Here is a 15196-nt window from a genome sequence, read left to right on the forward strand (position 1 = left end):
GAGTGAGTTGACTCATAAATCCGTTGGCCTAGAATCATCTTTTTCGACCATTTGTATGTCCATGTTCTATAGTACCGATATCTCTGGTAATCTGTGCTCACTTTGGCGCCTTTTGATATATCACCTTCAAATACAAGTTCTGAGTGCTCTTAAACCAATAGAGTCATTTTTCTTGAAAAATTTAACAACAGAACATATGTGTTAGGTGCAAAACGATGATGATTCGGGAGACACGAGTGAAAAGACTGGCAGAGAAACAATGTTACTTTAACAAAACGACGTTTATTTAGGGCAAAGTAAAGAAAACTGCTGGAGAGACAAGAATACGGCGTCTCTCCAGTTGCACAGCCATCCCTCTTCTGCCTGCTCTCAACACCAACGCACAGTCACGCACCCGCGCTCACCACAGGGGGCTCACTTTGGTGTCACATTACAGCTCCAGCCTCCGGCCGTCTCCGCTCGCGCAGTGGGCATTGCCTGGCGCCATCTTTCGAGTTCTGTTTCGTGCAACAAGGGCGCCTAAGCTCGGCCGTTCTGCAATTACCAACCATCCCGGTCAGAATCTTCTGTTTGACCTATCAGAGTCTATCTCATCCTGGCCCCACAGCTTAATATTGTCCAGTGGAGCGATGCTGCTGCATGCATTCCTCTCATGCCATGTACTGAGCAGCCTCTCGATGCGATATCGCCCATCGGTTAGTTTTGCTGTTATGCTATATGGTCCTCTATTTCTACCTGATTCGCCATAATCTGTAGGCTCTCGCCTGGCCAATACGACATACCCTGGTTCGTAAGTCGTCGCACGTTTCTTACTGTACCTTGCCTGCTGTTTCATACGGTCTTCACGAATGCTCGCTATCCTCAAAGGAAACACGACATGGGCGAAACCTTACGCAATCTCCGGTTGTTACTTTGATATTCCTCTCCGCTGAATTGGTGCGGCCAATCTATAAGACATCCGCAAAGCAGTCGCGACACTATTCGATGAGTCGGTCGAGTTTCTCATGGTGCTCCGGGCTGAAGCTTGGGCCCGTTTTGACATACGTGGTCGCGGTTAAAATTGGTTGCGTGGCACTGCAGCTTGATTTCACGTCCTGCATCGGCCCTTCATTGAGATAGCAAACTTCCGACTGCACAGCCCGCTAGATGGCTTGTATATTCGGTGCCTCGTACGAAACGTTCATTGCAGGAATGCAGGTCTCGTTTCCCGCATCTGCGTTCACGACGCAACACGGTAAGCAATGGTCCTGCCCCTCTTGGTCCCTGGGCTGGTCGTTCACGAAAACATCAGCGTTGGGTTCGCTGCCCGTAACGTAGGACTTGACAAATCCAACGTAGTTTGGCGGAACAACTGTCAACTCTTTGGCCCAAAGGAAGGCCAGGCGCCTCGGAAGGTCTGGAATATTGATGGACTCGAGTGTGTCATCACTTTCGTCCAGATTCTTCTTTTCTTCAAAGATACGCACGGTGTTTCGTCGCCTTACGACCATAACATGACGTTGCTCGGTGAAGGGCTGCCCCACGATGACAGGAATCGTCTGTGACTCATTTGGCACTATCAGCACGAGGACGTCGGCTGTTGCTTTGTCGACTGTGAGGTTAACGTTTGCCTCACCACACAGCGTCCCACGTCCTGACCCATAGCCCTCGATGGTCAGCAACTTCTCCATCACCGTGCATTTGATCTCGACCTGATCAGCATCCTCACGCGGAATAGTGACACACTGGCTGCCAAGGTCGACGTACGCTCTTACTTCATTCCCGTTAACTTTAGCCAGCATGAAGTACCTTTCGTTCGCTGCGTCTGCTGCCTGGATATTCAGATCCACAACGCTTTGAAAGAAATGCGGCTTGCTCTCCCTTTCCCTGCAGTTTTCGGCTTCGTGTCCACTTCGGTTGCAAACGTTGCACCTTGGCATTTGAGAGAGAGGTGACCGTTCTTGTTACAGTTAAAACATCGTGGCCCTCCTTTCTCGGGAGAGGGGGATTCGGTCTTCGGTTCGGAGAGTTCGCTCTCTCACCTCGGTTAGGAGTTTTGTTGGTTTTGTTTACTCTCGTTCAAGGCCGCTTCCGTGGCTTGGTTTTTCTTGTTGCCGTAGCCCGCTAGATTTTTAAATCCGCTCGCATTGGAATATTTTGAGTCCCGGAAGCCAACGGTTCCAACCCGCTCTTCGAGACGGTTGAGGCAACTCAGAAGCTCCTTTGTAGAGTCATACGTTCAGGCGCTGATGTCTCGGATGGTATTCTGATTGTTTAGGCCGAAGATCAAATATTTGATGCAAGCTTCCTCGCTGAGGTTACAATAACATGGTTTCACCAATTTGACATAGCAGTAGCACTCCGTAGGCTCACCTCACTTGTATATTCGGTCCTACATTTGTCGGAGAAGCCTCTGTATTCTTGCTGTCCTGGCCAAAGCACGTTTGAGCTCCACCTTCCACTCGGGGCAGGTTTTGTTAACAGACAAAAAGCAGTCGTACCATGTCTTCGCTGGTCCATACAACCTCGAGAGTGCGTGGCAAGATGTTGCTCTGTCTGTTCAACGGTAGACTTCCGCTAGGTCGTCCACAAGTGGAATCCAAGCGCCTATGGTTGGCGAGTCCGACGATGTTGGATCAAACAAAGGAACCAGGTGCGATGTCTCCCCTGCGCTGATTACAAGTATGGCTGCTGTCTGTTGCGACTTGAGATGCGCGATCCGGTTGATGGCTTCCTCCACTTCTGCTTGTACGGTGGATTGAAGTACTGCCGCCAAGTCGAACGCTGGTCCGCGTGTCGTAGTGGTGCTGCTGCGGGGAAACGGGTATAGCGCGGTACAACGCCGCAAACTTTTCTTTTCTCTACTGATGGATCGCGTGTGAAAACCATATAGTTGCCGGGTGATAGTTTCAGCACTGCCGAAGGCTTTTTATTTTGTTCTTTTCAGCAAAGTGAACTACATGAGTAATTTACTGGTCAGTTGTGGTTCACCTTAAGATTTGAAAGGAATATTTTCACATGATATTTTTCTCGTTACTTGCGCAAAAGAAACCATGTACAAATTACGCACTTTACTTTATGAAGAAAACGGTACTTATGAAAGGACATACTGCTGCGAATAGCCACAAAGTGTGTGATGATTTGATAAATCAAATAATTTTAACACGATGGCGTTAGAGAGCTCGTTTTGCAGAAATTCCGATCTCAGTGGCAGAGTCAATGGCCGTGAGCGAAAATTCGAGGCAGATGAAAATAAAGATTGTAAATAATTAGGTTTTTGTATCTTTTGTACATGATGTAACTTTTTTGTTATTGTTGTTTTACACCTGTGTGCAATGTTATGATCTTTGCCCCTCCTGCTGGGGCCCTTAAATGGGCCTGCAGTATTTTGTAAATAAAATAATATAAGTAAATAAGAGCCGGAGGGCGTCCGCACTTTGGCATTTCTTGCGGCACAGTTTAGGTCTCCACCGAGAAGCGAAGGGAGGCCAGCGATTGAAAAATCGGGTGAGCGTGTGCGCGCGCGCATGCGTGCGTGCGGATATTGCTGTCACGTTCAACTCTTAAGTGGGAAGCATAAGGGTTCCCCAATTTATTATTTCAACAACAGTTCATCAAATTGATTTAGTTTGCCAAACTAAATATCAGGGTTTTTTTTCTATGAAACCTGAAGCCAATGATGTATGTGAATAAATAAATAAAAGTCGAAGAGAGATCACTCTCTGGGAAGCACAAATAATGAACACAAGTAAAATGCATCAAAAAGCAGTCACAATGAACATTTAAATCATAGTTTTAACACACAAATAAACGAAGTCAAATAATACATTAGCATTGGATTCTCACAGAATGTAAAGACAAGCGCAGAAAGGAATTGTACGCAAATGCAGAAATGGTGTAAATACTAGCCTCCTTACAACAACTTCCTCACATTGAACAAACAAACATGTTTTTTTTCCTGCAAAGATAACATCAAAATGGGGGTGAGAGTAGTCTACGTACTACGGCTGAGCTTTAAGTATTTCGCTGTTTCACGTTTTTGCACTCTGGCTCTATTGAGGGATTTTACAAAAAAGTGCAGCCGAGTGGTAAAAAAATGCCACCATCTCAGCAATAAGCACTTGAGCATGCTCAGCACATCCGACACTGTCCCGTCGTTTGGACTTGACAAGCGATATTACATCCATGATGCTTTCATGATGTAGTTCTTGCGCACTGAAGCAGCCTGTAAAAAAGATTCTCCAGATTTTGTATGAACCTGAGTAGGAATCCTGACGGACACAACAGGCCGCCATTATCCTTCAGCTGTGTAAATTGAGCAGCACGAAGGTTTTGGAGCTCTCTTTTGTCTGGAAGCAGGACCTTCTTACATGCATCACAACTGGTTTTGGCCAAGAACATTCGTGCCACATATCCAGTGACACAAAAGGTTAAGCGTTGGTCGCTTTTTGCAGATATGCAGGCAACATGATCTGGTGCACTTTTTTCCAACTTGTTCACTGCAAGTTCAGCACTACAAAGATCGTCATTAGCAATGAGTTGGTCAAACAAAAACTGTTTGTTTTGCTCATCCCTATTTGTGGCGTCAGCCCCAAGCAAAGCAGTCAACATACCTGGCTCAGCATTACCATTTGTGACAGACTTGGCAAGGCTATAAAAACTCAAACAAGAAACTGTTATCGAAAACAGCTGGGGAGTGGGATGTGTGTTACAGCCTGACGCCTGCCTTGAAATGACGAAAAAGTTTTCAAGCGGGTCCTCGCTCAGCCTTGACGTCATCAGGAACTTGTACTCAAGTTGCTGACTCAGGTAGTACAGCAGCGACAAGACACTTGCAATGGTGACCCTCAACTTAACTGTCATAGAGGCCGACAAAAATCACCACGGTCCGCTTCTTGAACCTCCCACTCTACGAGGTAAGCGAGAAATGACAGCAACTTGTCCACGGCAGCTGAGTCCGGACGCAGAGCCTTGGCCGGAAATCGAGATCACATGATCTCAATAAGGTCCCTGATCATTCTGAAACGTATAAAGCATGTAATGAGATTTTAAAACAGTGAGCCGATGTGCTGGTTGCTTCATTTTAAATAAAAGGTAAATCACAAACAACAAAACGTAATGAAGGTGTGCTGCTAATACCGTGTAAGTACTTAAAGCATTAATATTACCCGAAAAACGTCAAGACGGGCTGGATAGTCCCACAGATGGCCTCTATGTCATTTTTGTCGAGCCGCAGGCCATTTAGCACAGCGTCACTGAAAAGCTGGTAGGCAAAGGTCACCCGCATTTTCTCGAAGTTGTTAGGCTGAATATGCCGTGTCGTGATACCAGGCATGGCCTGAAGGGTCACATTCGAGCCATCCATCTTTAGAGCCTCATTGATGGGATGAAGTGAAACCTGCATGGAAAAACAAAATATTTCATTAGATTTTGCACAACTACCACTTTACTTTTGCTTTAAAAAATTTCACTTCAAAACATGCTCGTCACATTAATAGAATAAATTTCTGCACTTACTGGCCCTGTTGGTGTGTTGAAGCTTCATTTGAGCAGCCCATTTCTGATGCATTTAACAAGACGTGGGCAGTCAGAAATGAAATGGAGTGACCGCTTGTTGTCAACTGGATGTTGAACTTTACATTTCGTGCTGGACACAGTCGCATGAATACCCATCGTGGCCCACATGTTACGGTTCCAGGCCGCACCGCTGCATATGATGAAGTCTACAAATAGCCCGGCTTTCTCTGCTAAAATAACAGCCACCAGCATCACTTTTGAAAGAAGATTTCCTTTCATGTTGACCTGTGTGGCAAAAGAAGCAAGTATTTGTGTCCATTTCCCATTGAACGGAACAAACACTATAACCATGCCATGGTCTGTCACTTTATGCTTGGCACTGCGAGGAGTAAACTGACGCATATCGACGAAGCCTTCTATATGGCCTGACGATGACAATGAGAGATTCTCGGAAAGCTTCATCTCATCAATGATGAGACCCCCATGCCTTTTGAAGGCATCCATAGTAGATGTTTTCTCCTTCAGCACGCTCATTACCTTTGCATTGAAGCCAAATCCCATCCTGTAAGGCCTCATATATTTCTGCAGAGTCACCTTGCTTGGCAAGACAAGAATGTTTTGCGTACGCATGTCTTCATACAGTTTAAGTCCTTTCATACGCATGATCAGACATTCCAAAATTTATTCCTTCGAGTATCTTACGCCTTCAATGATTTTCCTCTTTGCAGCCTTAAACATGTGCAGAGCTCCTTCTTGGTGCTTTTGAGGCAGTTCTTTAATACGGCCGAGAAAATATTCATTGCTCAGCTTACAGTTTTTTTTCTTCCGTAGCTAGGATTTGGCCTGCCAGTGTACACAAGCGTGAAGCACTTCGCTTTGCCTCCTGATTGGCTACTCGAAGTCTGTGGGGCCAATTAGGTGCGAAACGTTTTTTTTCTAGCTTGGATTTCCGGACCAAGAAGACTTTTTGCAGGTAGCGACAATGAATGCAGATGCCTCCTGAAAGATGTAAAATACAGAATGAGCTATTTACTAAAATGTAGCCAAGTGCAAGACAGCCGAAAAGACAATAAGATAATAGAGCAAACAAACAACTCAAAAATTAATTGTAGAGCAATTTGGAACGTGTTTATAAAGTCTCTGTGCAGCACTATTTCATGAATATTATTCACTTTATTATAAAGAATGTGATACAGCTGGTTGAACATCAGGTTAAGAATAAATTATGATGCTTTGTTAGCCCCAACAGGAAATGCTCTTCTTAATTAAAAGATAAGCTATTACATACCTTTAGCTGTCACCACTCCAAGGCAGTTCTTGCTGAACACACCATCATTTGCAGGAGTAAGCGTGCTTTTCATCTTGTCAGTCAGGTTCTGAGCAATGTCTTCATAAGCGTCTCTACTCATTGCACCTGCACAAAGCAATGCAGAGTCTTCTATTTGAAAAATGTTACTTGCTTCAAGAAGGGAACTAATTTTTCCGTACTTCTTCTCTCTGCCATTAGAATAGCACCTTGCCACAATGTCATTGTGCTGATCTAAGGTGAAGCTCATCACTTTCTCATGGAAAATACCAAAAGGCTCCTTTCTTGTGCATGTCGTGGCAAACAACAGGACATCCAGGTCTACGGTAATAAGCTTCGTCCACAGCCTTAAAACATGCAGCGAGTCGGCCGGGGCCTGCAGATAAGTTGGTACAAATGAATTCACTTCGTCGTTTTCAAAGGCCCTCGAATTCGGGCTGACATTTTGGTCTTTGGACAGGCTCGCTTCCTGCTCATCGCGGCGAGACAACCGCACTTTCTTCGCCGATTCAGACGAGGGAACACCGCGACGCTTTCTTTCTGCTCTTGGCTTCACAAGTACTTTTGAAAGGTATGCAGGCAGGTCGAGTAAGAGCGTCGGCACCGCACCTGTTGCAAGAACAGGCCTTCCCCGGAGGATTCGCACTTCTTTACCACCGATAAACTGTACGTAATCATGAATATCAAAATGCTCAGCAAAGTGCTTTTTGCACACCGTAGATGTCTAGGCTAGAGGCTTGTCCTTCCGTTCGAAGTTGCGCTCCCAATCCTTCCGGTGGTCTTCCTCTTTTGGCACCTAAAAGAACGAAATCTTTGGTTCATTTTCCACGCGATGGCCGGGGTAGCCTGTATGATAACCCGGAGCGAAGCAATGCGTGTCCGGCTTTCTTTTCTTTTTATTGTTAATAATATAGGGTGCTTCATCGACTCCGAACGCACAAAATATGATAAAAAAGAATCACCACAACGCCAATATGCACCCACAGTGGCCACTCGCGAGTTGAGCTGCGCCAAGCATTCAATTGCACGTGTTGCGTCCAGCCAGTCCAGTTATCTCCTTGGATGGATGGATGGATGGATGTGGCGGTACCCTTCAGATCAGGCGGTGGCTAACGGCACGTAGCCGTAATATTTAGTGAACTAACCACTAGATTTATCTTTTTTTCCTTTAAATAGTAAAGTTGAGGACTGGTACTTTGCAGTGAAGGGTTTAATTTTCACTCGTGCATTGACTTGAGCCACCAATCGAACAACCCTCTTCTAGTTAATTCTACCCGCCTAAAGTCTATTTTGCCCTCCCTGTACCTAAACCCCAGTTGTTTGAAAAACTCTGCGCCATCTTCCTGAACTATAGGGTGAAGCCCTTTAAAGAACATTATCAAGTGTTCGACAGTTTCTTTCACCTCTCCACACGCACTGCATACCGTGTCTACCCCTTCGTATTTGGCCCGATATGTCTTGGTTCACAATTTTCCCGTCCTGGCCTCAAACAGTAGTAGGAAAAGACTACCACATCATTGAGGTAGACAAGGCAGCTCTTTGCCACTTCAAGCCTGCGAGAACTGTGTCCATCATCCTCTGAAAAGAGCTGGTGCAGAACACAGGCCGATGGGAAGAACTAGGAATTCGTGAAGTCTGTCTGGAGTCACAAACGCGGTTTTTTCTCAGTCTCGTTCATCCACTTCGATTTGCCAATAGCCACTCGTTATATCGATGGACGAAAAATCTTTCGCGCGTCGTAACCCGTCGAGATAGTCGTCGACCCGTGGAACGGGTAGACGTGTTTTTTTGTGACGCTATTAAGCTTTCTGTATTCAATACAGAATCGCAGCGTTCCGTCTTTTTTTTTCACTAGAACGACTGGCGAGGATCAAGGGCTGCTGGATAGTTGAATAATCCCGTCATCGAGCATCTCTTTTACTTGTGTCTGAATAGCCTTGCGTTCTTTGGCAGAAACGCAATGAGGCTGCTGGATGGGGTGGACGTCATCGTCGGTAATAATTCGATGCTTCTTGAGGTGTGTTTGACGGACTTTGGAAGAAGAGGCGAAGCTAGATTGAAACTCCCTTAAAAGGTCATGAAGTGCAGCCTTTCTCTCGTTTGACAGCGTCAAATTAATGTCAATGTGGTCTAGAAATTTCTCATCCTCATGTGTTTCCTCGGACGCGAAGCACTCCATGACGTTGGCAACAGGGTCTCCGTAAGCTATGGTGGTTCCACGGAAAAGATGCTGGTGCTCGTAATTGAAGTTCGTAACTGGTATCGTTGACTGTCCGTCACGGACACGCACAACACTTCGGGCGGCGCGTACACCTTGGAGCAGCAGAAGTGATAGGTTGCTTTCAGCCACCACGTCGCCATCTTGGAGGTCTTCACAAGTGACTTCGATGAGAACAGTCGCTCGAAGAGGCAGCATGACACTGTCGTCAGCAACCCGCAGCGCAGGTCTACGGCAGTTATCAGCGTTTCGATCTGTTGCGCCTTGAGTCGAGAAGGTCACAATGCGCTCACGGAGATTTATGATGGCACCGTATTCCCGAAGAACGTCCATGCCGATAATCAGCTGACGCGAACACTCGCGAAGAACGAGGCAGCTGAGCACAAACGTTGACGCACGAATTTTCACTCTTGCGGTACAGCGACCCAGCGGTGTTACAACGTGTCCTCCAGCCGTTCGAATTCGCGTTCCATTCCACGGCGTGATCACTTTCCTGAGATCTTTAGCTAGCCTCCCGCTGATAATTGAATAGCCTGCACCAGTGTCTACCAATGCACTGACCTGAAGACCGCCAATCAGCACAGGTATGTCGAGTGACACGCGGTCACTGGGTTCAGATGTGGATGTCGGCATTTCTTCGGTACTGCGATTATTCTCTGACGGAATGCCTTCGGCGTTGCGTGCAAGCGTCGATTGGAGGTCTTCCGCACTTTGAGTCCAAGCGACCTTGCCCCCGACGGCTGCTGCCTTCAGTTTTCCCGACTAGGGCTCGGGGAGCGTTCCTGTGCCGTCCCCCCGAAACGTGGCTCAATGGCTGCGGGTCTCCTCGGAGATGGTGACCGCGATTGCCGTCGTGTAAAAGATGCACGCTGTTGCGCGAGATACTCTTCGATATCCCTTGGCCTTTGACCAATTCGGGGACGAGGGGAATTGATGGAAAATCCGGGCAGTCCAAGTTGCCGGTATGGGCATTCGCGGTAAATGTGACCAGCCTCACCGCAATGAAAGCCGAGGGGTTGTATGTCCGGCGTACGCCAGAGATGATACTTGCGCGTTGGTGCACGGAGACTATCGATATCCAAATCAGCGTGCACTGACTGAATCGGGACTGACGACATCATTGTCTGGATCGGGACGTATGGCATTGTCGAGATTGGGACGTGCGGTACTGTCTGGATCGGGACGTGTGGCAGTGTCTTGGTCGGCACTCCTTGACCAGAAAGAGGAGTGGCAGATCACATGGCTTCCGCGTCCGTACGATGGCGACTTTCTGTAGACACAGGAGCCGTTTCCGGATCAACCGACATCGGCGGAAAACGATGAGCGTGCAGCACCTGCTGGACCTCGTCACGGATGACACTGGTGATAGAACCGACGTCGATTTGCCTTGTCCTGTACATCTCTTTCATTTCTTCCCGGACAACGGAGCGGGTGACCTTGCGAATCCATTCGGAGCTCTTGCTCCCAGAGGCGGGGAAAATTTCGGGAGTTGAGGCAGCATTCACTTTACGGTCAAACAGGGCAGACCGTTGGTGCAGTACTCGCTCCATTGTTGCAGCTTCAGTAAGGAACTCAGCAACACTCTTGGGAGGACTACGCACCAAACCAGGAAAAAGTTGTGACTTCACACCACGCATGGGGTGGCGCAACTTTTCTTTCTTCTGCCATAGCAGGATCCCCTCGCTTGAAAAGCCGTGTCATGTCCTCGACGAACATCGAGACGGTCTTGTTGGGCTTCTGGATGCGTGATTGTAGTGCACGCTCCGCCCGTTCGCGGTGGTCGGAACTCCTGTAGGTCTCCAGAAGGCGACGCTGAAACTCGCGCCAAGATGTCAGAACATCATCCCTGTTCAAAAACCATGTCTTGGCACCCTCCTTTAGGCAAGTTTACACGTTCCGGAGCTTCACGGCATCATACCAGTAAATGATCACTGCGACACGTTCGAACTCCCTCAGCCAGTTGTCAACAACTTCATGCTCTTCTCTGTGAAACAGGCTAGGCATGAGCGGGTTCTGGACGGTGCAATAGATCGACGTGGAAGGTGTCGGAGCATGCACGGGATCTTGTGTTGAAGTCATAGTCGCTGCGTCAGTGGTTGGTGTCTCAGGCGGTAGGCCTCTTTAGCGGCGGCTTACTCTGTGAACAGGTGTGTCCACGGGTGAAGGGCTTGTGTGGCGGCTGCTGGGCGGGATTTTGGGCATCGGTGGATCGTCAGTCGTTGTACCCAGCACCTCCATCAGTCTTGTCACGTTTCTCACGACAAACTTGATACAATGGGCTCGTTGACTCGACAAGCCAAGCAGCAGCTCAAATAGATCGTCTTTGTCTTCTTCCACTCTTCGATCTCACCCAAGCGAATCATGTGGCCATATTATATGTTGCGAAACCGGTATGGTATGACATGGCTGCATGGCGAACACAAGCGACAGACCCTAACATCAAAATCATGACATGGGTGTCATGTAACAACATGACTACAGGCCATACTCATGATGCGCTGGCGGTCATTTCGCTAGCTTTGCATATACCATATTTGGTATTATGGGACGCGAATGGATGACGAAGGTTTGTGTCTGGTGCAAACATGATAATCATGAGATGCCTGTCAAGTAACAACACGACTACATGCCATGCTCATGATCCACTCGCGGTGGTATCGCTAGCTCACAATTCATTAATACACAATCAACACAATTCATTATTACGAGACGTGAATGAGTGACGAAGGTATGTGACTGGTGCAAACACGATAATCATGAGATGCGTGTCATATAAAACCATGACTACATGCTACTTTCATGATGCGCTCGCAGCCGTTTCGCGAGCTTCACATGTAGCGAATTTGGAATTATCGTCACGGGAACAGACGACATAGGTAAATGACACGTCTGATTATGATTATGAAATGTGTGTCATGTAACAACATGAATACGTTCCACACTCATGATGCGCTCGCGACAGTTCTTGACCTTCACATATGCCAAAGTTTGGTATTACGTAACGTGAATGGATAACGAAGGTATGTGACTGGTGCAACCATGATAATGATAAGATGCGTGTCAAGTAAGAACATTATTATACGCCCCACTCAAGGCGCTCATTCACTTCGACGTAAGCCTGCGCGCGTGCGCGCTGGCGTTCGTTTTAGCGCGTCACGCCGGAGATGTCACGTCAGGCGCCGATATTTCCCTAGTTGAGATCAGTGGATCTGCCCACTGACTTTCTTTGTCCATCTGCATGCCATATGCTCTTAGGCGCGCGTCGCGCTGCGTTGCTTTGACGCATGCGCGTTTGAGCGCATACGGCACCCCTCCGTCACGAAGAGCGGCCGAAGCGGTGCTAAGTAGCGTCGTCGGCGCGAATTACAGGCTGTCGCATTTCGCGCCGGTTGTCACCTGGCCGCGCAGACGGACGCTGGTTGCGTCTGGCGTCACACTATCATATGCTCGCGTTTTGCTAGCGTGGCGTCGCTGCGCCCAGACTGCGCGTGTGTCAACGTAGCTTCAGAGTATGTTGGCCCTTCATGACGCGCTTGCCGCCGTTGCGCTAGCTCCACATATAGAATTGGGTATCATGGGAAGTGAATAGACGACGAAGGTATATGACACGTCCAAACCTGATAATCATAATACGCGTTTAATGTAAAACATGACTGCAAGGTACGCTCATAGCATTCTCGCGGCCGTTTCACTGGTTGGACATATACCGAATTTGGTATTACGTGACGTGAATGGACGAGGTATGTAAATGACACGTCCAAGTATGATAATCATGATATGAATTTCATGTAAAACACGACTACATGCTGAGCTCATAGCACGCTCGTGGCCGTTTCGCTAGCTCCATATATAACAAAGTTAGTATGAGGTGACGTTAATAGATGACGAATGTGAATGAGACGTCCAAAAATAATAGTCATGACATAGAAGTCATGTATGGCATAATTTAACTCCGCCTCTTAAGGTTGTGCGGAATTTAAAGTGACATTTCACTCTTCCTCATTCGTGCTTCGCATATAATCGATTCCCACTGTACGTGGCATCTCCCACTTTTTTCTTTCTGGCGTTCTCGCTTGTCAGACCACATTACGTTCCCCGCCGCGGTTGTCTAGTGGTTATGGCGCTCGACTACAAACGCGAAGGTTGCGAGATCAAATCGCGGTGGTGGCGGCTGCATTTAAGATGAAGGCGATCATGTTTCGTGCCCATGTGCTTAGACTTAGGGGCACGCTCAAAAACCCCATCTGAATTTGCAGAGCCCTACGTTACGGCGTCCTTCATATTCAAATCGTGGTATAAAGATGTGAAACCTTTTATAATAATATTGTAGAACGCATTGTGATTCAATCTTGCGAGATTACCATGAAAAAAAGTATTATCGGAGACTGTCCGTTTTTTTTGCAAAAACGTCTTGGTTTATCTTTTTACCAAACAACAAATCTCTTTCTCTCACGAAAGAAAACTATCAACATGCGCAGTACGCCGCCAACACAAAACATAGAAAGTAGCGTGCATGTCAATACGAATGCGTTGTAGGCACGATGCAAAAGATATGTAGAAAGAAAGCACTTTCTAAGAAGTTTCAATCAACTTTGCTCAAAATAAAATAAAAGCCTTCTGTGGGACATGAAGCGAAAATGTCGTAGACCATTTCACATGCTAGAGAAATGAAAAAAAAAAACGAAATTTTGAAACCAAACACGCGTCGTAGTTCCGTCGCTTCAAGGGCTGTTGGATATGCTCTCGAAAGCTGCACAGACATTAAGTGCCTGTTTGGTTTCCTCACAGAACAACTTTCTGGGAGGGGGGGGGAACAACTCTATGTTGCAGTTCTTAGTTAGCGGGATGGCTCAGTGCTCTCCCATAGTTGAGTACGAAGTACTCAAAATTGTTGCAAAAATTTTCTAAACACACCAAACATAACATATGCCAAAAGAAAAATCAGCTTAGAGATGGGCAAAACGACTCAATTTATGAGTGACTTGGCACGGCTCAGCTACCCACATGGTCCCCTCGCCTCGTTTGGTGTCGGCAGATGTCGAGGCTCGAACCTGGCTGTTACCAGCCAGATCGGGCCGGGTAAAGTAGTTTTCATAGGTTCCATGCTCATTGGTTCCATGCAGTTCCATGCTTGTGGCTGCATAGAGAAACATACTTACATGAAGAGCGGACACTCCCGTAGGGCCATGCGGCCGAGCTACTGCGCTGCATTCAGCACTACGAGTGGCTGGTCAGACCCTATTGTTTTCAGCATAAATAAAATAACAAACCTTTTTCTTCCCGATCCTGGAAGAGGAACCCCAACCCTGACGCTCCAAAAGCGAGGACTTTATCACTATGCTACACAATCATGCTTCTGCAAAGGGAGTGCACGTGCAGTACATCTAAATCAGATGACTGTGTACTCTGTGCAAAAAATGCAGAAATATAACACTTTCTAACAGGATGGAAAGGTGGGCTTGTTGGTAATTCATAATTCAAACCACGCGTGAAATTTCTGCAAAGAAATAAGGATCAATATTTCAGCCGTCCGTCATTGCCACTACTCCGCTGTTAATTCACTTTAGAGATAATTCTTAGGCAAGTGCTTTGAATGAACGCCAGTACACTTCTCACGCTATCGTCTTGTTCTTGTTGACATGCGCACGCTTGTGTACTTATATGTCCTTCCGCGTGAGAATAAATCAGTTCTTTATGAGCGCTCGTGCTGTGTGCCTCCTCTTTACTTCGTGTGCGTGCGTGTGTTCCTCCCGCGCTCCCAGTTCACCGAACAACACTTTCTATCAGATTTTACTGATATTTGTGGTAAAGCTTTAAATGACTTCAGCGGGACTCATTGTAGAGGAAATATGAAAAATCGCACAAATCAATAAAATTCTCTTTTAAATTTTGATGCCAAACTTGTGATTCAATTGTTTTAAGGAATCGGCTATTACACGCCTTGACAAAGGAGTACACGCAAGCATGGGTACGCGATCTAGTGGTTTCTCAAACCATTTCTTGCCCCGCCACGAATAGGCTTGAGTAGGCACTCTTTATATAGTGTAATTCATTATTGGGGCTAGTCCCAGTACTGAGGTGCGACTCGCACCTTGCTGAGTTCTTGAGATCGTTCTAGAACAGTTGTGTTACGGCGGGACTGTACAGGCGCGCCGTGGTGTCGGATACCTACTGTA

General features: G+C 47.0%; 1 long non-coding RNA gene across 1 annotated transcript; it reads right to left on the reverse strand.

Moving 5' to 3' along the window:
* Positions 1-5153: 5153 nt before the first annotated feature.
* On the reverse strand, positions 5154-6990 carry LOC142776305 (uncharacterized). The gene is made up of 3 exons (XR_012887437.1): positions 6785-6990; positions 5497-6495; positions 5154-5377 (listed from the first exon to the last, which is right to left on the reverse strand). It is a non-coding gene; the product is annotated as an uncharacterized LOC142776305 (long non-coding RNA).
* Between the last annotated feature and the right edge of the window lie 8206 nt (positions 6991-15196).

The sequence above is a fragment of the Rhipicephalus microplus genome, chromosome X (genome assembly GCF_043290135.1).
Source record: "Rhipicephalus microplus isolate Deutch F79 chromosome X, USDA_Rmic, whole genome shotgun sequence".
Classification (NCBI taxonomy): domain Eukaryota; kingdom Metazoa; phylum Arthropoda; class Arachnida; order Ixodida; family Ixodidae; genus Rhipicephalus; species Rhipicephalus microplus.